Source organism: Lepisosteus platostomus, chromosome 6 (genome assembly GCF_059453375.1).
Source record: "Lepisosteus platostomus isolate fLepPlt1 chromosome 6, fLepPlt1.hap1, whole genome shotgun sequence".
In the NCBI taxonomy this organism is placed as follows: domain Eukaryota; kingdom Metazoa; phylum Chordata; class Actinopteri; order Semionotiformes; family Lepisosteidae; genus Lepisosteus; species Lepisosteus platostomus.
The window spans coordinates 64,509,458-64,535,704 of record NC_142616.1 but is presented as its reverse complement, the minus strand read 5'-3'; the positions used below and the strand labels follow the sequence as shown (position 1 = coordinate 64,535,704).

General features: G+C 37.6%; 1 long non-coding RNA gene across 1 annotated transcript in view; it reads right to left on the bottom strand.

Moving 5' to 3' along the window:
* The window catches only part of LOC148662126 (uncharacterized), a 55,330-nt gene that overhangs the window by 24,007 nt on the left and 5,076 nt on the right, over positions 1 to 26,247 (bottom strand). Inside the window, exon 2 of the long non-coding RNA XR_015939669.1 lies at positions 14,652 to 14,791. This is a non-coding gene — a long non-coding RNA (uncharacterized LOC148662126). The remainder of the gene's footprint in view (positions 1 to 14,651; positions 14,792 to 26,247) is intronic.

The following is a 26,247-nucleotide window of genomic DNA, read 5'->3' as shown; positions in this document are numbered from 1 at the left end:
ATACTAATTTAAAAAGGAAATGTAAAAAAAAACATATAGTAACTAACATTATCGGACTTAACAAACTATTTTTTTGTGGAACAAAATGGTTAGGATTTGGCCTAGTTAACCTAGTTTCAAACCCTAGCATTGTTCTTTTCATACTTGATAAACTGTGAGAATAAATTGTGTTCAGATGGGACTGGGAGTGACCCAAGTACAATTACTATGTTTGCATGCAGTAGTCAAGAAAGGAAATTGCTTTTGAAAGTGTTCTTTAAGGGAATGGTGTTTGTTGCAGTACATAAGCCTGAAGTTTACAGGGCATCTGAAGGAAATTCAAAGCTATGCTACGCATCAGCAAGTGTCTTAGATGACTACACAAAAGACACATTTGCAGCAAAACTAAACCAAATGGCTGGCTAATCCCCATGGTAACAAGGCTTCTGTGACGGCTCAAATCCCTGCTAGATGTAAGTGGAGATAAAAACAAGATGGCACTAAAAAAGTGAAGTCTGCTAAAAAAAAAAAGTCTAATTTCTAACAATTATAAACAAAAACGTTAATATTGTGATAAAGCCATCTGTTTTTTTAAACTACAATTTGGCTTTTTAAAAAAGAACATAGGCAGGTTCTTGTTTTTTAAGTAATGTGCTCATTTTCTCTGCACAGAAACAGGTATATTTATTTTGAGAGGTGGTATTCTGCTTTTTCTCTGTTTTAAGATTACCCTGAAAGATTACCTTTCTCCTGGGTGTGTAATAGATACCATCTAAATCATTAGAGCTTATTCATTGCCATATGCCACCTCTCAGTTCAATTTCATACGACCCAGGGGTCAACTGGCTGAAAGCTCCTTGACCCAGAGCACTTCCTCTGAATATTAACAGGGTAGTTATGTAGTCAAAAGTCCTGATATAGAACATGTATTCATTTAGATAATAGCCAATCAGCCCAAACACTGAAGTGTGCAATGATCTTTAAAAGATGGTGGGGCTTTTTATGTGGCCTGCTGAGAGTGTAATGACAGTGTATAGGAAACACATGCTTTCCTGACAGAAATTATGTGGTCACATGCTTGCTAGATTTAATGCTTTCCTAAACCCTTCTACATCACGTTCTTACTTCTTACAGGATAGAGATGTAAGGATTACATTTTAGAAGAAAACAGTGTTGCAAAAGAGAACATTTTAACATGTTAAGACAGTTTTTGCCATTAAAAGGGATTTTCTGAAGTTCGGAGCCAAGATGCATTGATGCAGAACTGTGAAAATTAAATTCTACTGAACCTCTAAGCGCTAAACCCCCAATAAAGTGTAAAGAAATAATACACTGAGTACAGAAACGATCCACAGTGAAACCTTTCACATGGAAAAAATACCCGCATTGGGAAGCAGGCTTTTGATCTTAACGTTAAACAAACAGTCTGGGTACACTTATTTCTGGAATTAATGAGCTGATTTACATTCTTAATGCGCTGTAAAAGAGTAACCAGCAATACATTTTCTGTTTATAAAGACTGATTTTTGCATAGCTAAAAGTTAAAGTATCAGATAACAGACTGAACACTTACTTATGGGAGCTAATGTTTGATATCAGAGATTGAGTGTACATTTTCAGTGGAGGAGGATCAGTCACTAAATTTACTGCACACACTGTCTTTAGTAAAGCTCAGAACTAGAAAGTATAGATGAAGGATTCAGTCTGCTGGCTTCCATGTGTGGCTATCTGCAGCACCTTGCTAGGCTTTCTGCAACTGAAGGCCTCTCGGGACTAACTTTTTGCAAACACTATGCCCCTATAGCCTGCCCTGATTTTATCTAGTACCAACAGTTAGCGTGTGGGAAAAATCACAAATGTCAACAACTCCACCCAGGACTGTGCACCAAGCGCAAGGTGCCCACTTGTGGATCCCAACCATTTGACATTTGACCTCTGTAAGCATAATTAATTGGGGACCTTTTTCTTTAAACAAAGCATGGAAAAAAAAAGAGGAAACTGCCTTTGGCTCCTGTCATCATTACTCAGCTCCCTGAACCGAAGGAGTATCCACTACCCAGGGAAAACAGACATTTAGCAATTCGACTATAAAGTTTCTACTACTTTACTAAACACAATCATTTACACAATGTGAATTATTTATTATTATTTACACCTTGCATGATGCATGAACGCACACAGGAAAGTGGACAGACCACCACTGAACATACACTCATACTGACAGTGCATTATAGATTGCTTTAAGGTTAACCATTAATGTAATTGAAAAAGTCCTAAAATGCATTTTGAAAGAAAATATATACATATATTTTAGATATCAGTTGGACATACTGCAGTGTCTGTTGCATGCTTAATTAAATTAATACAAACTGTACAGCATTATAATGTCAAAGACAGTTTAAGTGTATTTAAAATTTAAAAGAATATAAAACACATCCAAAATGTTTCAGGAATATACTTTATAAATTGAATCTGTAGGATAAATCTCTATTGACTCTTCATCTCCCATTTCTCTCTTCTGTGCTTCATTTTTCTACTTTGGCTCCCACATAAGGAAAATCAGGAGCTTCAAGTTTCTTGTGCCACGTATAGTGGGGCCTCTTAATATGCACATTAATTCTTTTATAACTTAACTCTTCAAGTAAGAGTGAGCCAAATTCCATGCCCTTAATTGCATTTCATCAGACCTACATGCAAAGCGTATTTCCTGAATTACATCGGAATTACTTTTCAGTGTGTGTGACTTGGTGCAGATTTGTTTTTCCTGGGGATTTTTTTTTTTTTTTAAAACCTTCCATTGATCACTTGTTCATGGTCCTGATGAAGGACAAACTTTTTTTTTTTTACAAAAATTCTTAGGAAAGAAGAAAGTTAAAAATGAGACGAGGCCATTGGATCTGGTGGCTTTTAGCTTACTGATCCAGGAAGTGACAGGCGTTACTTTGCTTCATGGCTACAGCCTAGCTGGAAAAAAGAATAGAGGACTAATTTCACAATTCTATTTAGAACTGGGCAAAGAAGTACTATATAGCAAGAATGTGCACCGTAAATGCAAGAAATTCAGGTGTTTATGAGGACTAATCATTGCCTTCATTCAGACAAAGCAGGTAAATGCTAAAAAAGCCAGCAAAATGCTGGAATATATCTTGAAAGATGTACCCTATTAATCTGTTATACAGTTCCTATGCCAGACCCTGTTTAGAATATTGTATAGAATTCTGGTAAACACTTTACAAAAATGATATTGCTGTCCTGTTCCAGTTCAAATAAGTTTAATTCTTACGAATTACTTACGATTTAGAATCTAAAGGGAACTTGAGAAAAGTATTCAGGTCCTGGAAGGTACTGAGAAAGTCAATCCAGCGGACTCCTTCAAGATCAACTGTGAAACTTGTTGGGACATCTGTTGTCTTTCAGCTCTGATTGCCCCTTCATACTCACAGTCCTGCTGCTCACAGTGCCCTCTGCTGACACGAGCCATTCGGCGTACCGAAGACGCTGGCAGTTCGGAAAACTTGACCAGCTCTTGAGCCAATGTTGAATCCTGCAAGCATGGTTATTGTCAAGTATATTACTCTGACAGGTAATTAATTTCAATTAAAATGGCCAGCCGTTGGTAAATATAATATTAATTAGTACGGGTAACTGCAGCTGACCGCAGCTCTGATTACAAAGTATCGGTTTCACCTCCTACTCTTTTGTGGATAATTGCTGTGCAGTGTGTTTGCTAAATCTGTCAGTCTTCACAGCCGCACTCACACAGCATGCAGGAACACGCCTGCATGAATGTGACCTGGTGAAGACATGAGGCACCCCATGGCTTGTCACATCACAAAGGGTAATGCTAATGAATTAAAAATCCCCTGCTCGTTGGTTATTGAGAATCCATTCTGATAAATGTTTCTAAAGCCTCTGATCAGCCTTGATTAATATGGTTTATTTTACATTTACGGTGCCTTTACTTTGAATATGAAAATCTGACTAATCATTGTGCTACACACAAGTCCATCACCTTCCACCCTTTTTTTTAAAAAAAAAAGAACTGCTAAAGAAAAAAAGTGTAGGAGAAGGCTTCAGGTCTGGGTTTAGAGGTATGTACCTGCATGAAGTTCTTCGAGAAGAAAGAGAAGATAAATCAAGTTGAAATCAAACGCTGTGTAGATACGCAGCAAAAAAGGAAACAAAAAATGCTGCCATTTGCTTAAAAAAATAGAATCTTTTCAACACTTGTTACAAAGAGGATTTAACAACCTGTGACCAACTGGCTCTTAATGGTGCATTTATCCAAGTCATGTTATCATGCCTTTAATCAAGAAAACATCCCTTGGCGATTGTTAAAATTAAATGGAGCATGACCAGTGATGCCAGCACTTGAAAAAAGAGAAGCCAGAAAACAGATGATGGGTGCATTGTCACCCATTGTATTTAATTATACAGATGTTATCGGGCAGAGGTGAGGGATGGTGTGTAATTACTGTCTGTGTGGTCAACTTGGGCCGATACTGGCAGAACAAACAGCACATGTCCCGGAGCTGTGTGCTCCCTCCTGGTACCACCTGCCGGCTCCAGTAAAATAAACAGATCCATCTTTGAGCAGAAATGAACCCAGAATGATTTAAAATTTTGACAGCAAGCACAAAGCCAATCCTTCTTGGTCACATAACTCTATTGCTCCAGTCTGCAGTGTTGGGTTTCCACCGAGCTGCTGGCTGCCTAGTTTTGCTGAGTGGTCTCTTCCATAGCTGCACTCAGGACTGATTTTTTTTTTACGTTACTAATTTATCTAGGGCTTAAGTTTGGCTCTAAAAAATCCCCTTCAGATAGCACATCATCATAATAGGTTTTGGAATTGCCTCGGTTTGTTACAGCCTATTCCTTTCTAAAACCTATGTCCCAGCAGTCTCAATTAATTAACACGTTTGCAGGTATGTGTCTTTCCAGAACAGGTTGCTACAGTATAATATAATACAAAAGACTTAATGCAAACCTTCAAATTTCTCTTTTCTCAGTTTTCCATAAAATAAAAAACACTTTTGCTTGTGAGGTATATGATATTAAACTACTAAACATCAAAACCGAACACCGACCAAGCAGATTTTAAATCAAAGAAATTAAAGATATTAAATATATAAATGTTCTATTTAAAAAGAAGAAAATTATTTTTGGGGCAAAAGAATGGTATATAATATTATAACTGCAATTTAAGAGTGCTTTTCAATAAAGGTAAAGGTCTAAATAAATTTAAAGTAATTAATGTAATTAGCTTTTTCCTGATGCCAGTTGACAAGACTATGCCCAAGAAGTACATAAAGACTGGCACCACTTTTAAAACAGCACAATTCTATGTTCATTCTTCACAAGCTTTGTAAATAAACAGACGCACTGGACTCAGAAATTCTAATCTCAGCTCTTTTGTCTTAGTGCTGAATATGAATGGCACACATTTTTCATATTTGTGGCATTCATTGCCACTTCTTTCTATAAATAGTCTGCAGCAATCAAATAAAATAAATTAACTGTCAGGATCCTGGATTGTAGCTCAAGTATTTACAAGCATGGAAAATTAAACTAATTATAACAAAATTTGTTGCATTTCTGGGTAAGTGGTAGCAGATACAATTCTAGCAGAGGCCAATTTCAGTGTAACATGCTGATTTTAAATGGCAGAATGTCTGTTTTTTAGCCATCTCTGAAGACTACCAAGACTATCAAGGCAATTTAGAAAACAAAAGGCAATTCTATTTTACTGACAGAAAAGACAAAGAGACTTTGACAATTTAGATCCGAAGCTAACCATTATGTAAGTTCTTGATTCTGCGTGCATCTCTTTTTTTGTGCTCCTATAATACAGAAAGTTAAATAATATAATACAAAAGCTGAATACAGAACATTATTTTAAATAATGCAAAATCGCTCTACTTCATTATTCTTCTCCAAACATCTACAATTTGTTTCTTGGGCAGAATGGTTTCTATAATTTCAAGATAACATCTTGACTTGTTAACATTTGAAAATGTTACAATTAGTGCTAGAAAAAATAAGTCTAACCTCAAAGGCAAATGAAGATGAGGGTCCTCTTTATGACATTACTAAATCTTATTATAGAATATAGTGAATAGAACAAATTAATAGGCATTTCAGATACCAACCATCTAAAACTGTATTCATATATTAGAACAAATGGAGGTTAATTCCATGCCAAAAACACACCAGCTTTACAGAGTGGAATGCTTAAATATTTTATCTCTCAGTGATGAAAGGCCATATTAGTATGTTAGCCAGTTAGCCACTGTTGTTCACATGTCCAAATAATACTCTAATTACAAAGCCATCTTTCATTCAAAATAACGGAGAGGTTAATAGGTGTTAAGAAATAATTAATAGAACATAAATACACATAACAAAAAGTAATAAAGAATGGCAGGTTTATACTGCATTATTACAAAGACTTGCTGTTTTCTTAAGTTTGCTGGAGAACTTTGCAATTGCAGGAACATGTGGTTAATTTCTTTAACAGTGACCCAAAGGGACAATAGCTGGATGACAGATAAGGAATGATTTGCTAGAGGCAAAACTTTAAAAATAAACAGGCCATTATAGTAGGAACTGGGAGGTGACGCAGTTAAGCAATTCTAATTCAGGTGAATTGCAGACACATTTACTCTCCTGGCACGCTTACAGCTGTGATAATATGAAAGGAACACTTTTTGGCGAGAACAGACATCAGCCTGCGCTGTTTTGATTTGCATAGGTATATTAATGTTTCATGTACATTCGTTTTTCAGCTCGACACCTTTAAGACTGCTTCATCTGCTTTGCACTACAATGCAGACCAAATGCATTCCTCAAACAGAAAAAGCCCTGATGTTTTCTTTACCAGGAGCAGTGTTTATTTTTTGTTTCTTCAATTTCAAAGCCTGGGCACCAGACTTAAAAGGAAACCAGAATAATTAAAATTAAAGTGCTTGATTGAATGGTGTTTTTCCAACATTTGGCATAAACATTACAGTTTGTTCTCTGTCCTGTGATTACACAGACCTGCTTGTAACGGGGGGATATAAATTATTTGTTTCCTAGCACATCATGAGATCTGAATATCTTACTGTCTATAGCAGATTTCATTAAAAAACAGGAAAACTTTTCTATTCCAGTCTGCAAGTCAGTTCCAACTGTTATTATAATATATATCAAAGAATTGCATTCATATTTCTTAGCCTGATTCAAACTCAGAACACATTTATGCAATAATTTTAATGATCTTTCACTCCAGATTTTTACTTTGCAAAAGACCGTGTATTACAGCACGAACTTGAGAAATATTAGAACCCACCGGCATAAAAATAAATGGTTTTATTAAGTCTGCAGAAAGTATAAAACTTACAAAGACATGTTAATCTATAAAACTCCGCCATCAATAACAACCTAAAACCCCCACACTATCTGCAGCTTGAAGCAATAAAAAAAATCTATTGCCTTTATGAAAATAACCTATAGGTGAATTGTAGGTTATTTTTGTAAGGGATATCTTAGACATTTGGAATAAATGTACCAGCGCCGATATACATTTTTAGATGCCGTTAGCTCATTTTTTCACTCTTCACTCAAGAATTTCCAATCCCACTTCATGGTTTGGAAGTGGAGGAAGTGTTAGCCAAGCACTCTGTGAAGAAACGCAGCCCATTCTTTCAAACCTGAACTAGGGCATGAGAGCAAACGGGAAGAATGGCCAGGCGTTCTTGATTGCAGGCATCTTGAAAAGATTGCAGTAACAGACATTGGTCTAGGTCTCGCCGTCCTGAGGACTCCTTTTAGCGTAGGCTAAACTCACACACATGGACCCACACACACTGACACACGTGTGCAGGGCAACGGATGAATGAACACACGTAGTCCTGGGTCTGATCAAATGCTCGGAGCCTTGGGTAGTGTAAGGAAATACTCTGCTGGGACGATCAGAACGCATTATGCTGACCAACACCAGCCCATAGACAAACAGCTGCTTTAGCAATATGCAATGCTGTACTTCACAGGACCAAAGTGTTTTAGTTTAATCCTACAAAATATAAATATTGTATCACCGTTGAAAAAAGATTACCAAGGCTTTAAAATGATTTTCAAGGGAAGCAGGGGACTTTGGGGGATTAGACACTTAACAATGCAGAAACCATATCACTTTCTCACTTTTCTGGGGCTCTAGATTCATTGGTATGAAATATCAAAACCCAAATATATGAAATGTGAATCCCAAAATATATATTCGATACAATACTGTTGTCATGAAATAACTAACTTTTAAAATCATTATTGGAAACTCATCAGTGGGAAAGCATGATCTTAAGCTACTCCTTTTACAGTCTGAAAATGCAATGGCAAAACTCATAAATGCCTTCTCTTTTATAATATACCACAAATGTCTATGGACATGGATATAGAGGTGATCTGAAGGCAACACACCTCTTTTAACTACAAAAATGATACGACTGGAGAGGGTATGTGTGTCACCTAATAAGATACAATAGCATAATTAAGATTATTAGGATACAAATGTGCTTTGTGCAAATACAGTTAACTTATTCTTCTTATTATAAAGGTGTGGAAACTATACCTACAGAGAATCTGGGGAATATGTTAATGGTTCCATTTCAGTCTGGATCACTAAGATATTTGAGGAGCTAACCGTGTATTTATAATTACCTTATATCAGCAACCCTGTTCATCTAGAAAATGAGAGCGTGTTGTCAGGCAAATTCTAGGAGGGTCCATATTTGAGCAACTACTTAAAATGTTAATGCCTTTTTGCAATGTATAAAAACCTGGAAATAACTAATTTGTGTTCAAAGCAACCCATTTACTACATCTGACATGCAAATACCCTAATATGATTTAATGCAGTGCACACCCCCTCCACCATGTTCAGCTCTCATTAATACAGTACATTCAAAAAGAAGACAATGTTGAAAAAAATACATGAATTATGATCAGTGGGGTCCAAATAGAGAATAATCTGCCTGATGTACAGCCTAGTACATACTGTAAGAACAAATTAAATTACATGGGCCACAATAGCCTTTGAGGATAATGAATATTAGAACCAAGTCCACTAACACTCATCTCTGTTTGAGACTAAAAATATTTAGTATTTTTTAGTTAGAGTAGGACATTTAAGTCCAGAAACGTAACTTGTAAATGTCCTCCAGACACAGCTATGAGCGACAGTATTTTGTTTTGGTGACCAAAATTACAAACAGTACACAGTTAATGAGATCTTACTAGTGCGTTGCACAATTTTAACACTGCACACTTAAAAAATATACACTTTTAACTACATATCCTCATATGGTGCTGTAGCTTCACAATGTTTGTTTATCCCACTGTTTTGGTATCATCTGCAAAACAGACTTGTTTACTGATTATGCCAGAAGCTAGATGAAGAACCTAGATATAAATTAGGAAGAGCAGTGGTCCTAATACAGAGCCCTGAGGCACCACTAGCCTTTTTAAAATCCTTTAACCGGTTCTCTATCCAAAGACATGCATTTTCTTCAACGCCTTGAGGAATCTTGTACCCTATACCTTATCCTGTGCTCTGATTGTATTAATAACAATAAACAATTTTTATATAACACCTTTAAAGCAAGTACTTAAAAAATCATCACTGCTCTGTTCAAAGAATTCTAAATTCATGCAGCCCATTCCCTGGCAGTCTATTTCCATACAGATGAGCCTCTAGTTTAGTTCTAATTCTCTTTTCCACCTACACCTTACATGTAACCAAAGTAAGTCTCATTTTGTTTTGACTTTGGTTTTGTCACCTTTTTGATGGATGGGTGATACCTATTGACTGCGAATGCATTACCCCAGATTTTTACCCCAGACTGGTGGAGGAGTTCTGCTGATGGCCTGTCAAAATCATCTCTAGTTTTTTTTTTTTAGTACAATTAGTAGAATACCATCAAACCCCGGAAAAAATGTTTACCTTAAGTGCTTCTAGTATCTGTAACACGTCTACATTAATACCATTTAAGATGGAATTTTATCTTTCCGAGTAAAATATTAATTTAGCATATAAGGATATTTACTTTTTATTGTGTCAAAGCTTCCCATTTATATCAGACACCTTACATCATCATTTACTGTTCGTTTGCTATTTATTTTTTCAATGGTATAATACGTGGAAACGTTTGACAGACTACAATATCGCAGTATCTACTTCTGCATGACAACGATATAAAAACACTTTGCTTCATTTTCCCCATTGCAGTAAATCACAGTTTTAACTGATGAATGTGGAATAAAAAGCTTAAACTAAGGAACTGATTTGACAGGTGTGCAGTTGTGTGCTGGTGGCATTCTGCTCCACAGAGTTACACGTGAAATCTGAGAATGTTTGTAAACAGTCTGTACTTTCTCAAAAGTCCCCCTGAGATTTGCTCAAGGAAGTCAAATTGCTCCAGAACTACCTAATTTGGCATGATACATTGAATGTATGCTTGAGTGATCATAATTGCAGTGGGACCTGACTTCATTTAGCAATCTTTGGACATACCTTTTCTAGCAACAACTGGAGGCGATATAAATTCAATCTCTTGTTTGTTTCTTAAAGTGATTAGCCTGAGAAATTTGGAATTTAAACAGCCATAATTGCAAAAGTGTTATTTACATTTGTTTCTGATTTATTGTGAAATTGATGACGATTTTGTGGGGATTAGCTGCGTTCAGGTTTTGTGCAATGGTACAAAACAGAAGAGTGCCAAAAAAAAAAGCAAAATGGTCAGAGGGTTCCTTTTATTTCTGGCAGATGACATGGAAAAAATTAGTATATAATTTGTGATTTTGTGCAGTATCACTACCTTGATTCATTCTATATACTTGTCAAGACAATGTTTTCTGTTTCAATAAAAGACTGCCTGTAGCCTGGGGTGAATGTTTAAGATCATAATGAAAAGAGAACAATGCCTCAGACTTTGCCATGTGTCATAGACATCAGATAATATTCATTTCCAGGACATCAGAGTTTATTCTTGATGTGTGAGTTTTAAAAAATAAAGCACTTATATTTCATAAAGAAGTACTGACACTAGCATTACTCAAGATTATAGATCTGTTTAGAGGAAATTGGCCTCCCACTCATTTTCTGTTTCTGTAATTTCCACTATTAACTTTCTTTTAGTACATTTATCAAGATTAAAGTGTGTCTTGAATCATCTAATGCTTTGGATGTCTAATGATTTTAAAGCATTACTGAGTATGTAAATGAAATATATAAGCAATACTAAAATTCTTTCTCTTTTGATAAAATACTTTTAACTGACATCGTATGGCCCATGGTAGCAATAGGTAACAAGTCAGGTTTTCGCCAGTTCACCCAAAGTGTAATTTTTGATAAAGTATTTTTTTGTTCTTTTGGAATGTTAAAAACCTCCTGATTTATTAGTCACCTTCTTATTTGAACAGTATCACTTCATTTTTCAATATTTCCATTATGAAAGAGATTACGTTAAACCCAGTGTGAACCACTTAACAGCTCTGACCCGCTAATTCTTTTATTCCTTAGAAAACCATTGCCTGTCTGGGCACTGATTCCAGTGACTTCATGCTGCATATTTTTCTCTATGTGTAAAGGTGGCAGATATTGTGTTATGAAAACAATGTATATTCTATATTTTTCTTTTTTTTCCTCCCATTAACGTCTCTTGTTAAATTTCCAGCCATTTAAACCCAGATGAGTTGATCTGAACAAAGAGCAATGTGATAAATCTGTTAGCAGATACTGAGCATTTAAACACAGAGATAGTTGTTTTGTGTCAAAATCACAGGCTTTCAGCTGTCAGCAATCCCATTTTACATGAACTCCTCCCTTTCAAGTGACAGCTACTGTTATCAGCACATAAGGGAAACCTGTCTGGCCATGAAGACTGTTGTTCTCTGTCTACAGCTCATCCCCAGCCCCTCACTTTCACAGAAAGGCATCTAGCAGATACAGTACAATGGCTTGGACCCCCTCTTAAGTAAAGTATCCACTGTTCTAAAGGAGATCACTTGTTTTAATTAGCACATCAGACGAGCAGTAATTATAGGATATTACACAAGCATGTAACGCAGAATTATTCTTCCACAACTGGCTACCCAACTCTATTTCTAAGGTTGTAAAATCTGATAACGTCAAATGAGTACTAGAAAAATGTGTGAAAACTTGTTTGACTTTGTTAGATGTGTGCCGAAGGTTTTCAACCCCAAACCGTGTCATATACATAGAGTATAAATAAGTTACATTACAATCATGATACAAGAAAATCCCATTTATTCTCTTTGAGATGAGAAATAGCAGTGTTGCAATTTAAATCAGATTTTCAGGAGCTCTTCTTCAATTAATACCGCTCAAGCTGGAAACCAATCCAAAAATCAACCTGCTTCAGTAACCTAGGGACAGGAACTCAGGTTTCCTTGGACCAACACAAATTAAACAATACAAATAAGCACCAGGTAAGTTATCAGCGCAAACTCAAGATATTTAAACTGCTCCAAGGTAAGCTCATTGACAACACGCCCTCAGGAGAATTTGACAGCATGTTTGTTGTGAGTGATAAATTGGCTGTATGCTTTAACCCAAAGGCTGGCAAATTAACAGTTAATTAGTGGTTGATAAATGACAGATCTGCACAAGCCCAATGAATTAGCTGGCTTTCAGCTGCTGTTGCCCTGCTCTCGTATCTCAGCAAGGCAAGTGTTTATGTGCTTGTAACAAGTGCCTGAGCAGACTGTTATGTCTGCACTTTGTCATGCAGTTGGATTGCTCTCATATGTTTCTCCTCCTCTGCTGGCACTCCAGTGCCCCTTTCCATTCCTTTACTTAACTGGACAAGTTTATCAGAGTTTCTCCACAAGCTGATGCATCATGGCAGGCAAGCACTGATTCACAGTAGAATTATTATGCCTCAGTGTCTGACACAAAGATCTTTATAAACCACTTGTGGTTACTAAGAGCTTTAAAGTATTAAAAAAAAAGTGGATGAGCAGAATTACTTTGGGTCAGACATTCGAGTGCATTTCTTAAAACCATTTCCCCCCCCCCGTTGTAAACCATAAATTGGACATGCAAGCACAATAAATTTCACAATGTGAATCTAAATCAAATACTATGGAATCCTAGGATTCAAGGATATTCTATCAACACAGCAGACCCTTTAAAAAAAATTCAAGATGGGGATATTTGAAAGATTCAAGGCTCTAATAAACAACAAAAACAGCATTTTTCTAATCTGTGAAGCCTGAAATTATAGGGACGGATGACATAAAGGTATGTATTCATGCTAAAAATATATGTTGTGCCCACAGAGGGTGCTGTTTCATAAGGCATAGCTACCTGACAAGACATTACTGTCTCAGAAATATTATTACAAGTATGAATAAAAGCATTAAACTGAACACAGTGAGCTACTCTGGCACAAAATGCCATCATGTGCATCACCCAGCACTGGATTATTCTGTTTTTATCATACATCATGTTTGCATTATGTATAGACCTAGAACACTAATGGACACAAGCAAACCAAGACATACAGGATTTTAACAATGCACTGAAAAACAATCTCTTCACATGTGGCTAGCCAACTGTGTTTAGACAGAAAACTCATCATTTGTCGCTCATGTGTTGCTTAACCTATGCGGTTCTGCTTCAAATATCTGACAAGAACTCAGCTAAACACACCATGGACAATATAAAGACACGTATAAGACATTGCAGTGTATGTAATCCTACTAGTGTTCAGCTACAAAACATACATTCAGCTGTTAGCTTAATAGGCCTTCCTTGCAGATCAGTTCCAAATGTTCTGGAAGCAAGTCGTGGTTGCATTTAGGCTAGTAGTTTAGATTCCTAATTTGAGTGAAGGAAGCAATAAAGTTGTCCTTAATTGCATAAATTACAACTGTTACTATGTACTTGATATGTATGTAATAACCGAAGAGAAGGAAACCTTTAACTTAATGCTGCTTGGCACACAGAATAGACTGACAATCACCACCTATCTATAAGGATCCTTTTAAAGCCTCCTCCCAATTCAGTCCAAGAAAATACATTATTGATATTTGTATATAGAAATAATAGTATCATATAATTATATTATCGATTTCTATACAACAGTAATTTTCTTTAGCCTGCTTTTGGATTGATACTAAAACTGTTTCCACATTTGAAAGGAAAACTGCCCATACTGGGAAAGATTTAGACATGTTTCATGATACTGCATTCAGTATATAAATATACATTCTTTTTAAAATCTGTAGCCAAGTCAGCACTTTTTCCCCCTTTTCAGACAAAATTGATAGTTCATTTCTGTATCCTTAAATCCTAAAACTAAACTTTGCATTCTGGAAATTACTGAGAACAAAAGGCAGCTGCATGGATAACAGCATTGCTTCTCTGTGTTCATCTCAAACACAAGTCAAGATGCCATTTTAGCTGACCCAAAGGCATAGTTTAAAAGTTTTATCAACCGCTCTTTGAATTATTCAAATAATGAATTGAAAAATCAGTATTAATCATGTATATACACTATTGTAATGATTCAAAACATCAGTCTACATACTCTATGTAAGGTTTATCATTTTTAGAGCAAAATGGGAGAATATCGTGCAATCACATCTGTGTAAGAATTTTTGTGATGACAAACCTCTAAATCCATGACTCTTCTCCACGTCTTCTCTCCTCCTGCCTCCTCTCACGTGATCTCTGCTCATCACCCTTCTTGTCATGTGTTCCAGTTTCTCCTGCACCTTTCCCAGCCTGATATCTGACTCACAGCATTACCTACTGAACGGGAGGAACAGAAGTGAGAAATAAGAAAATGCTGCTTCCTTTTTCCATTTCAGAAAATATTAAAAAAACAATTAAGCACGATACAGTCACACACGGTTCTTTAACTTGTTTGTGCAGCTTGGATCCTCGACACTCAGTTTGTCTGCCCTCTGGACTACAGCTCACATCAGGCTTTTTTTCCCCCATCCTACCAGTAAATATTGCTCCGTGTACTGTTAGTAAACTGGAATAAATATGGCTTGTTTTGCTGTCCGTTACTGTAAGTGATGCACAATGAGCTGCAACTGGGCCTGAAGGATGAAAGTATATTTTTGGAACGTGGCCTAAAGTACATTTACAGATCATTCATACTTCAACACCAGTGAGGGGCAGTGAGTGGATCGCTAGTAGCCTTCAGAACACAGTGGACATGTGTTTATACTTGGTAATGCTTGTGGTGTATCTGTGCAAGAAAGTGGCATTCTATAGCCTACTTAAATCTGTGGGCTGATTGTAAGAATATCCACTTTAACCCCCTCGGCTATGGATTTCATGCACTGTATATACATAAAAATCCATTACATTTGCATTAACATCCTTATGGAACAGTCAAAAAGCTTTTTGTTTTGGGGGGTATCACATTAAAATGTTCCTGAGCTAAGATTCAGAAAATCCCAATTTATAGATGATGCTCCTTATCTATATTTTAACAGCCACGAAAGATGAATCTATACTGTTTTAAAGTAGCTCTGCAAATTAACTTCAGCTTATGATTTATCACACTTTAAGAATAACATTTTAGTGCCATTTCATGTGCAAGTTCACAGACTGTGCTCTGTTATAGCTGGCCTAATGGAAACCAATCAATCATCACTTAAGCAAAAGAAAAAATAAATGAGAGAAGAAGAGGGGAAAAAAAAAGAACTGGATGAATTTTCTTTCTGGCCAGTCGCAAAAAACCACAGACTAAGAGATACTCACAGCCCACAGCCCTGACTTGTGTCACTCATTCAGCAGTGCTCAGCCCAAAGCATGGCAGACGAAAACCAGAAAAATGAGGTGTGCGAGCTTCATGTTCAATCCAGCTGCTTTCCTTTCTAAACATCCCGTTCACTTCTACCAACAAGCAGCTGGTTCTGCTTATTACAGATTTTCATAGTTTTGCAAATATGTACAAGGATAGGAAGCCTGTTATTAAAAGCCCTGAGAAAATAGCCCCTGTGGCCAATTTGCCAAGCCTCAAAGAACTTTTTTTCAGAAAAATTAAATAAATTAAGTATTGCTTCAAATGACCGCCTTTTTCATTTTAAATTCTGAATCTTCCATTAAATTTTCAAACGACGGAATTTCCTAATTACAGCTATTAATGTTTCTCATTAATAACCGATACGGCTAAACCGGGAGAAAATGTCAGTGTGCTGCTCTGAATGGTTTAACAGTTTGCACCCAGCAACCTTTCTGAGGTTACCACCAATTTCTGCACGATCTTACCAGACCGAAGGACAAGGCTCCTAAGAAAATATTAGGAGCACGATTTACCAAATTGTTAAAACCATTTACATCTCAGCAGAAACTGCTGTGCAAGATGTATGTGAATATGATCATTTCATAAATATCAAACATAACAGCCATATACTTTACATCTGTTTTGATGACGAAATGATTAGACAGCCATCCTTCCAATAACCATTTAGTCCAATAGAAGGTCACAGTTGGTTGGATAAAATGTCTTAATTTACTAATTACTGTTCCCTAAAATATATGTAAAGCCGTTCTTTTTTTCCTAGAAAGTATTTTCAATTTAAAGTGTAAATTTCATTTTAAAGTGTAAATTCTATTAATTCACGATAAAAAATGCAATGCAAACTATCAAATTGTCTTAAGTCTGATTCAAACATCAGTAATCACATTATTAATGAATAAGTCAAGAACTAAAAAACGATTCCAATTATTTCAACATCACTTTGTAATGGACCATTGAATGCACCTGAAGGGGCAGCAGTCCGTGTTGGAAGAGGGAACTAGTGCAGGAGAAAACAGGTGCTGAGCTCAGGGAAGGCCATGACAGACGGACCTGAAGGAAGGCAGGCTAGCAGAGACGTACAGTAGGCAGGACACAGTTGTGCAGCCAGTCAGTGAAACAGCCATCCCTGGGCCACACCACGGCAATGACAGGCAAAGGTGCACAAAGAGAAATCCAAGCAGAATGGTCAGGCAGGCAAGAGGTCCAAACATTTCAGCAAGGCCAGAGGGAGATCCGGGAACCGGGGCCGAGAGAACAAGCAGGAAATCACGTACAAAACATGGGAGAGAAAATCTCTTCCGCACAAGCAAGGGAGGGAGAAAAACTGGGTCATAGACCAAAGGATGAGACCGAGCACTGAAATACCGGCAGAGTAGGAATAAATATACTGTGTTGAAAAATAATACCGTGTTGCAGGAAGCCAGATCCTACCTGGCAACCAACAAGTGCAAGGTAGGGTACACTCCATCACAGTGATAATGAGGTAAACCTGTATTTTTAATTATAGGCCGAAGGTATTGACAACCTCCCCGGCCATGTTGCCAAGCTCAGGCATTACAGTGTCCGCCTTCAAAGGGGGACCTCAGGGCGCTGGACGTGGCTTGCTTCGGGAACGGCCATGGAAGGGGCGGCACCGAGAAGGGGGTCTGAGCGCTCAGCCAGGCGCCCAGGATCTTTCTTAAAGGCCCTTCCAGTGGGTCAGGTACTGCACATTGCCCTGACCCCGGCAAGAATCCAGGATCCACTGGGGAACTGACTCCCAAAAAACATCCAGAGGGGGAACTCATGGTCTTGCTGAGAGGGTGACAAGGAGCATGGCTTCCGTGCAATGGGCTTGAGGAGAGACACATGGTAAGTAATGGAGAGGTACCTTCCAATGCAACCTATGGCTGTTAGGTTACTGCGCTGAAGCCTTTCAGGACTAGGGGGAGAGCGTAGAGGAGCCAGCTTCAACAATGAAACCCATAGGTTCTGGTACATGGACAATAACCACACCTTCTGCCCCAGCAAGAAAGGAGGTATGGTGCATCTGCGGCGACCCACAAACTTGTGCCCTTGGGTAGCATTCACTTAGTTACGGCATACCCAATTCCAGACTTCCTGAAAGTTACGAGTGGCTCCAGGGGCAGAGACGTCAGTAGCTCAAGTCTGTAGGGTCAGGAGAGGAGGTTGGTAGCCATATACCTCCTTAAAGGGTGACGTTCCCGTAGATGTATTGAGTAGGGTGGTTTTCGACGGCTGCACCCAAAGGAAGCAGCTGAGCCCAGTCTACTTGAAAGGTGAAGAAGGTGGGTTTCCAGGTCCTGGTTGACACACTCAGTCTGCTCATTACTTTCCAGGTGGTGTCCAGAGGAGAGGTTCACCTTGATCCCCAGTCATCTGCAAAATACCTGCCAGAATCTGGCGATGAAATGGGACCCCCAGTCAGAAGTAATGTCAGATGGAAAACCAGTCTGGATACCAGAAGGAGTCTGAATACTTCCTTCATGAAGACAAAGGATCTGCCATCCAGGAAGCGTATGGTAGTTTGAGCAGGAGGACGAAAAGGGCAGCCTTCAAAAAATGGTCCACAGTAACTAGGATCACTGAACACCCTTCAAGAGTGTGAAATGCCCGTGACGAACTCTGTAGATCTAGACGTCCAGGGGTATAGGGGAATTGGGAGAGGCTGCAACAGGACTGCAAAGAGAGAGCAAGAATCCTTGGCCCAGTTGTATGTGTGACAGGCTACAAAAAAGTAGGCAACTTCATCCCTCATCATTTACCACCAGAGCTTGTTGGCACGGATCCTCGACAGAGTGCTGGCTTTGGCAGTCTTTAACCCAGGCCTGCAGGATATGACAAAGTCAAAGTGGGAGAAGAATAGGGCCCAACATGCATGAATTTGGTTCAAAACGAAACGTTGGGCTTTCTCAATGTATGCCAAGTTCTTAGGATCAGTGAGCACAAGAAACAGATGTATTGCTCCTTCCAGGAGATGCCTCTATACTTCCAAAGCCAGTTTCACCACCAAGAGTTTCCATTTGCCTAAGTCGTGGCTTCTCTCCTCCGGGGAAAGTTTTCTGGAGAAGTAGGAAGTACAAGATGGCCCATCGGGTGATTGACTAGGTGGCAGATCACCAGCAGTGGTATTATAGGAGCTGAAAAAAGGACTCATCTGAGCGCGGGTATTACTTACTTAGTCTTCTTTCGACTGTAACATTAAAAAAATAGCTGGATATAAATCTTTGCTTATATGAATGTGAAAAGGGCCAAACAGTTCTTGACAATGATTACTTTTCCTAATTTCTTCCCGCTTAAGGCAATCAGTTGAAATTGAAGCAGCTGTTCCCCTCCTGAATACCTAAATTGCCTTAATCAACACCATTTAATATACCCCAGATAGCTCAACCTAGATACTGTAGCTGAATATTCAGTTAACTCAAGACCACTTGATTTTTACTGTTAGCCATTTATAAATCCACAGTCCAGGATGATCACATTCATTTTAAATTATGCCAATGGATTAGTGCCAATTTCATTAAAATCCTTACACTGCTGTAAATGACTGCAGTCCAGATGGAAATTGTGAAAAGATCAGTTTTGAAGGCCAAATACCCACCAGTCTAAAAGATAACTCACACCTCTAATTTCATGCCAAATTAATTCAAACTGTGTCATATCCTGAAGAGCAAGACTTTGGTCACAAAACATACAACAGGATAAAGGATGAAAATAAAAAATAACGGCCAGGTTTACACAAACCTTGCACAAGCATGATTTGCATTTACATTTCATTTCATAAATAAAGTTCATATCAGCAGATTGTGATAAAAAACAATAGTGCATCTCCTGCCAATAAGATGCTCATTAGCGTACAAATGCAAGACTGCAGACTTTCCTTTCCAGCTTTCTTTGTTAAAGCATTGCTTCGGCTCTGATTGCCTCATCTGCATGAGGCAGGCCATTGCCCTTAGACCAAGCTGATTAAAGTCAGATGTCCTCAAGCCTTAATTTCTTTTAACTCTAATGTTTTAGTTGTCGTTTAACTAGTTGTTGGCTATACTCCTGAAAACCATGTATAGACTATGAACTTTTGTCTGTATCAATTACTATTAGTTGAGACCAGAGAAACCCTTTAGTGACAATAGTGTATTATGGGGGTCTGGTTAAAAGTCTGTACTTTCATTCACCGGACTGACAACTAACAGCTGAATCTTGTATTATCAAAAGTTCAGTCAAGTAAACCATGAATATAAATTCTAGAAATTAAGCTCTTACAGACGGATGAGCAATACTAAACAAAAATAATGATGATTGCTGAAGTGCCGTAAGAGTTTAATTCTTTGCGGAGGGCCCCTTTGTTGATTTGCAACCATTCTGTTGCTGTGATTATCGTCAATAAATAAACAACAACACTAAAAAAGGTTAAATCTTCACTCCCCCGTTTTTGAGATTTCTTCTGAGAAATATGTGGTATTGGAACACTGCTCTTTTTAAACATTGTGCACCTGGGACCACATATTATGTTCCAAGTGGGGTATTAATCAGCAGCCATGCATTCTTGCCAATGGCCTCCCTTGTATGAATATGATCAATATCAGAACGGGCTGGTCTTTAACATGGTACATTATAGAACTTAAAACAGTTATGTAGTCACTGAAACGTGAGTAAAAGGCTTGCATTACAGTTTGAGAAAGTCCCTTTAATTACCTGAAGGACTGCAGAAGAATTTGTAAAGGGCTACACAAAAATATTTAGTTATAAGCTTAGTACCGGCTTTTACTACTGATGACTTCACACCTTAAATCTTCAACTGCACCTCACAAAAGTAGATACAAAGTAGTTCCTACTCCAGATGATCAGGAACAAAAAGTGTCAATATAATGCATTCATAAATTCAAATACAAAAATAACACCCTATGGCAAAAGTATCTAATCAACAAAGCCGATCATACAGATACACTTAAAGAGATTCATCATATGAGATACTACGTAAAATGTTGGTAGTCTGTCACTTATGTTGCCGTATATATAGACACTTACTGTATATACGATAAGTGCATAGATCACCATATGACTAAACCAAACAGCTTTCGCGGCACTGTAGCACAAAGTGATTTATTGTATCAGTACATCCAGCATATAAATCAGACGCAGCTATACATTTAATCCTATTTGTTGCGACACACGTCTTCAAAAAACTGTAAAACTGTAAAAAAATCACAAGGAGGAGGAATGTAATGAACTCTTTAAAACCGTCATACTTTCTGAATTTAATGCCAGGATGATCAACTGAGAAATTTAGCTCAACTACTTGTTTACAAGCGTGTCTGCTGTAACTCAGAATCAACCTTAGAAAATGTATCATGGAGTGAACATTAGTGGTAATGGCAAGATATACAGGGTGTTTAAAAAACCCTGGCAAGCCACATAATTGAAAAAGTTGTAACTGCTCTTAAAACAAACATAACTATGTTTCTGAGTCATTTGTTGAAAGTGGTATTATTTTTTTAAATAAGCTCCTTAAGAGAAGGATTCTGGTCAATAATTATTTTCTTATAGACTAACATAGCTCTTCTAGACAGGCTAGAAAACAGCTTTTGTAGTAAATTTTGAATTGCTGTAATTTATATTTACAACGTATTTTACTATAAATGTAAATTTGTTTTAAAATTATTATATACATTTACTAAAAATTACTAATTACACATTACTAAAAAGCAAGTCCATGCATTTCTGTGTGGCCTTTTCTCCAAGGGAATCTGAAAAATAACAACTATGGTTTTCTCTAAAATCCAGCAGAACTGATAAAGTCTATTATAATGCACAATGGGGAAGTGTATTTTCAAATTACTCCTTAAATCTTTCTTAAGCAGTACGCTGGCAGACTGTGGACAGCGTGAAAATTATTTCATGGAAAAACATAATCATCAGCTATATTTACAGTAGAGTGTGTCACCAGTGCCTTTCCTTTCATGTTGTTAGACCTCCTGAAACGTGTGCTGCATAATTCTGTATGTTTTCTGTTAAGTCATTGCTTACAATGATAATTCCACTTTAAAATATTCTCAAAGTGAAAATGTTGAAGTATAGAAGGGAATTAGAAAACTAACTAACTAACTAACTAAACCACACCTGAAGAAGGCTCCACGGCCAAAACGTTGTGTTCTCTTTCTTCTTTTTTTCAGCAGGGAATAAACCTGAAACTTGTTCCTTTGCAGCCTACGCATGCTGACGCAGCTCCCCACCTGAACTATTAGAAAACTAACACTGTGTGAAGACAATGAAAAACAGAAATAATAATAAATATACACAAATTCCAAAAATCGTAAAGAGAGATAGTGAAGGAGGGAAAACATATTATACGTGTTCATTATTGCCTAAGAACCTTTCAGCTTTGAAGGAAATGTAAGAAATTAAATAACAGTAGAATAAAAATAAACATGGTACCACATTACAGAATGTTCCCTGATCAACTACAATGACACAGTCTATTATGAAGGTCTGCGTCTGTTACAATTAGAAATACCCTTTTTCTCAACAAATCACCAGTCAGAAGGCAAGAGCCATATGAAACATTTTAAAAGCCAGTCATTTAGGAAATATATTCAACATAAACACCAGTACTTGCCTTCAAAATCTATACATAAAACATATATACGTTTCAAAATTATATGGCTACTTCTCTATGGGTCTGGGTAATGATACAGATGAGAGAGCTGTGCTCAACAAATGATTGTGGGCAACTTTAAATAGCCTTTAAAGGGGAGGAAGACACGTTGTCATGTAATTATTGGAACAAGTTGCCATCTTCAATTCCTTTTAGCCACGGTACTGAAAAAATTATGGCATTTACAGTAAGTTTCTATTTTTCTGTCCACCCCTCTTTTTTAATTGATGTGAGTGTCCATATAACTGCAACTTAATAATTAAATGAAAATGAAATCAGCAGTATAATTCTTCTGATATGCCATATAACCTAAGTTAATAAATTGCTAATACTTTAATATGTGGAATCCTCTTTGTATCAGGGAATTATCATATAAGAGAGCCAAGTCTATTCCGTCTCGAACAACGGAGATTGAGGGGAGACCAAGGTATATAAAATTCTAACTGGTAAAAATAGGATCCCACCAGGAAACTATTTCACATTCAGTAAAGAAGCAATTACTAAAAATGACTAATTACACATCACTAAAAAATTCCATGTAGTTCTGCATGGCTTTTTCTCTGAGAGAATCTGAAAAGCCCCCCAGAAGATCAATTATGGTTTATTTTAAGATCCAGCACAACTGATAAATTATTTTACACAGCATAATGGGGCATAGACAACAGGGAAGTGTATTTTCAATTTGCACTCAGTAATGAAACAAGGACATGAGGCTACTTTTACAAACTGCAAGGGAAATGGACAGAGAAGATCCAACCCTTCTTTATGCAATGGTGTGGATATCTGGGACAGGCTTTCCAAACTCTGGGCTTCTTCAATAAGAGGCTTAACACAATTTTAGATTCACTTAGCAACTCCCAAATGAGAAAGATAGTTTACCAATGAGAGGAGATCATTGCCTCTAATGTTCTTATAATAATATTGCAAGCTATCTTATGTTCTTAGAATAATACAACACTACTAATTTTACTACTTATGCTAATTACTGGTAATAATAAACTACTTAATGTTCTGCTTTATTTTATGCTGATTTTATGCAAAAAATACCATTTCATACACTTTCCAATAAAAACAAAAATGCTCAGGGAATTATCTGGCTGTATTACAGGCAAATGTCACAGTGAAGCTGTACTTTTCGAGTGACAGATTCCATGAATGAAGACTCCAGACTGATTTCAGGAGGATTAGATAATTGTGAAAAACAAGGTGATTCCAAGCTGACAGATTTTGCCATACCATCTGAAATCTCATTTAGCCTTGGCCACACTTTCCAACTGCCAGGCGAGAGCTCCAAAATACTGCGGAGCCTTTACATACTGAACTGAGAACATGCCCGAAAGCCAGAGATTGGCATAGGTTCAGCTCTAATCATATTCTATCTCGTTCGCCAAACAGATTCTTACTGTATACACTGAGACGATCAGGCAGTAAACCATAGCCAAACAACATTTACTTTAATTCTTAAGGCATTCCTTTGGTGTCAAGTTTGCAGTTGCACTCTAAAGGGAAAAGACGTTTACAGTCTCAAAGATCCAGCGCTTGTATCAGCCCATGAGAAGCCCTTATGTGAAAACCACAGAGCCTCAGAAGAAGACTGTGTTTTTAAAGAGGCAGAACGCACAGCTTAAACAGAAATTTAAACACATAGCTTGAACGGAGCGGGTGAAAATGAGCACTCAATGATGACACTATCCCTTTAAGGCAGTTGTCCAGCTCATGTATGTTTCAGTGCCCTACATGAAACAAGTCCAAATTACTCTCTACACAACTTACTACAGCCAGATATCAAGAGACAACATGCTTCACAAAACTCTATATGTTTACAGAGTGTGAGAAAGGTACATCTGGTGAGCAACAGAGAAAAATAACTAGATTTTTTTAGCCTTGAATAGAGAGGACCATAGGGGGACTGGATACAAGTATTCTACATCTTCTAAAGCACTGATCTACTCAACCCAATACACTTCAGAATCAACAGTGGAACACAACTAGAGGAAAGCGCAGTTCGAGTTCTTTGCACAGAAGGTTGAGGCTATATGGAACAAACTACCACTTCAGTCTTTTGAAACTGAAACCCCTTCAAGAAACAGATGGATAACCTTTAGATCACGTAGTTAAAAGGAACAAAATAAGCTAGCTGGTCTCTAATTAATAATAATAATAATTGCTTACACTTATATAGCGCTTTTCTGGACACTCCACTCAAAGCGCTTTACAGGTAATGGGGATCCCCTCCACCACCACCAATGTGCAGCATCCACCTGGATGATGCAACGGCAGCCATAGTGCGCCAGAACGCTCACCACACATCAGCTATCAGTGGGGAGGAGAGCAGAGTAATGTAGCCAATTCATAGAAGGGGATTATAAGGAGGCCATGATTGGTAAGGGCCAATTGGAAATTTGGCCAGGACACCGGGGTTACACCCCTACTCTTTTCGAGAAGCGCCCTGGGATTTTTAATGACCACAGAGAGTCAGGACCTCGGTTTTTACGTCTCATCCGAAGGACGGCGCCTGTTTACAGCATAGTGTCCCCATCACTATACTGGGGTATTAGGACCCACATGGACCACAGGGTGAGTGCCCCCTGCTGGCCCCACTAACACCTCTTCCAGCAGCAACCTTAGTTTTTCCCAGGAGGTCTCCCATCCAGGTACTGACCAGGCTCACACCTGCTTAGCTTCAGTGGGTTGCCAGTTGTGAGTTGCAGGGTGATATGGCGTCTTATCGTATGAGTGAATAGATACGATATATCTTTGTATAAGTACCGAGAGCTTCTTAAATACCATCACGGCATTTAAAGACTTCACAACCCATTCCAAGAGAATGTGCCGAGCTGAAAACTGGCTGCTGAATGGAAGAATCCCTGGTTAACAGCAAACATAGGACAGGAGTTATTCAAAAATCAACAATTGTTCAACCTTACAGCAAACCCAGTCATCCCAGTTTACTTTTCTGCACAAATGGCGACAAACACTCTTGAAAATATATTAGTATTTAAAAAATATTTTAAGGAATATCCATTTTTGCCCAAAACCTGAACAGATATATGACATTTTTCAAAGGTCAGCCACTCCAGTTATTTATATACATTAGCTGGACTCCAACATTTATAGTAGGTATAAGATATTTAACATTTCAAAACAGCCTAATACCTAACTCTCAATAGACTATACTTGAGGAACAGGAAAAAATACTGTTGTGACTACTTCTCGGGTTTACATTCTTTACTAAATATTTAGTCCTGTGTATTTATAACTTGTGACAATGCAAATGGAAAATGACTGATGTCACACATTAGGTTAGCAGTGTTGGAGAACAGTCTCATAATTAAGCTAATGTTCTTCAATAGTTTCAGCTATATTCCGTGACATTTATAGAATTATAGTAATTAGCCTAACCATTAGCTCTAATGGGTAATAATTGTCAGTTATAAGTTATTTGATAAAACAACACTCCAAAAGCTTGAAGTGTGTTATTACATCTCTATATTAAGCAAAATCTTGGAAGGTAAAAAATGTTTCCAGTTCTTTGGCATAATTGGCTCTGAGCTATTTCACTTTCCACATCAGGGTGATGAATGGCCACCTACTTAGAACATTGAGTTAAGTATTTCTGTTTCAGTGCTCCGGCTTCTGAACTGTGCAAATTCTGCTTCAAAACATTCGAGCTGTTTTGCCACTTGCTAAGAAATGGAATTAAAAAAAATGTTATTATGGCATTAGCTCTGCAATGACTGATGACACTTTCTCCTTTTGAATGCTCTAGGATACCAATGTCATTCGAGCTCTTAA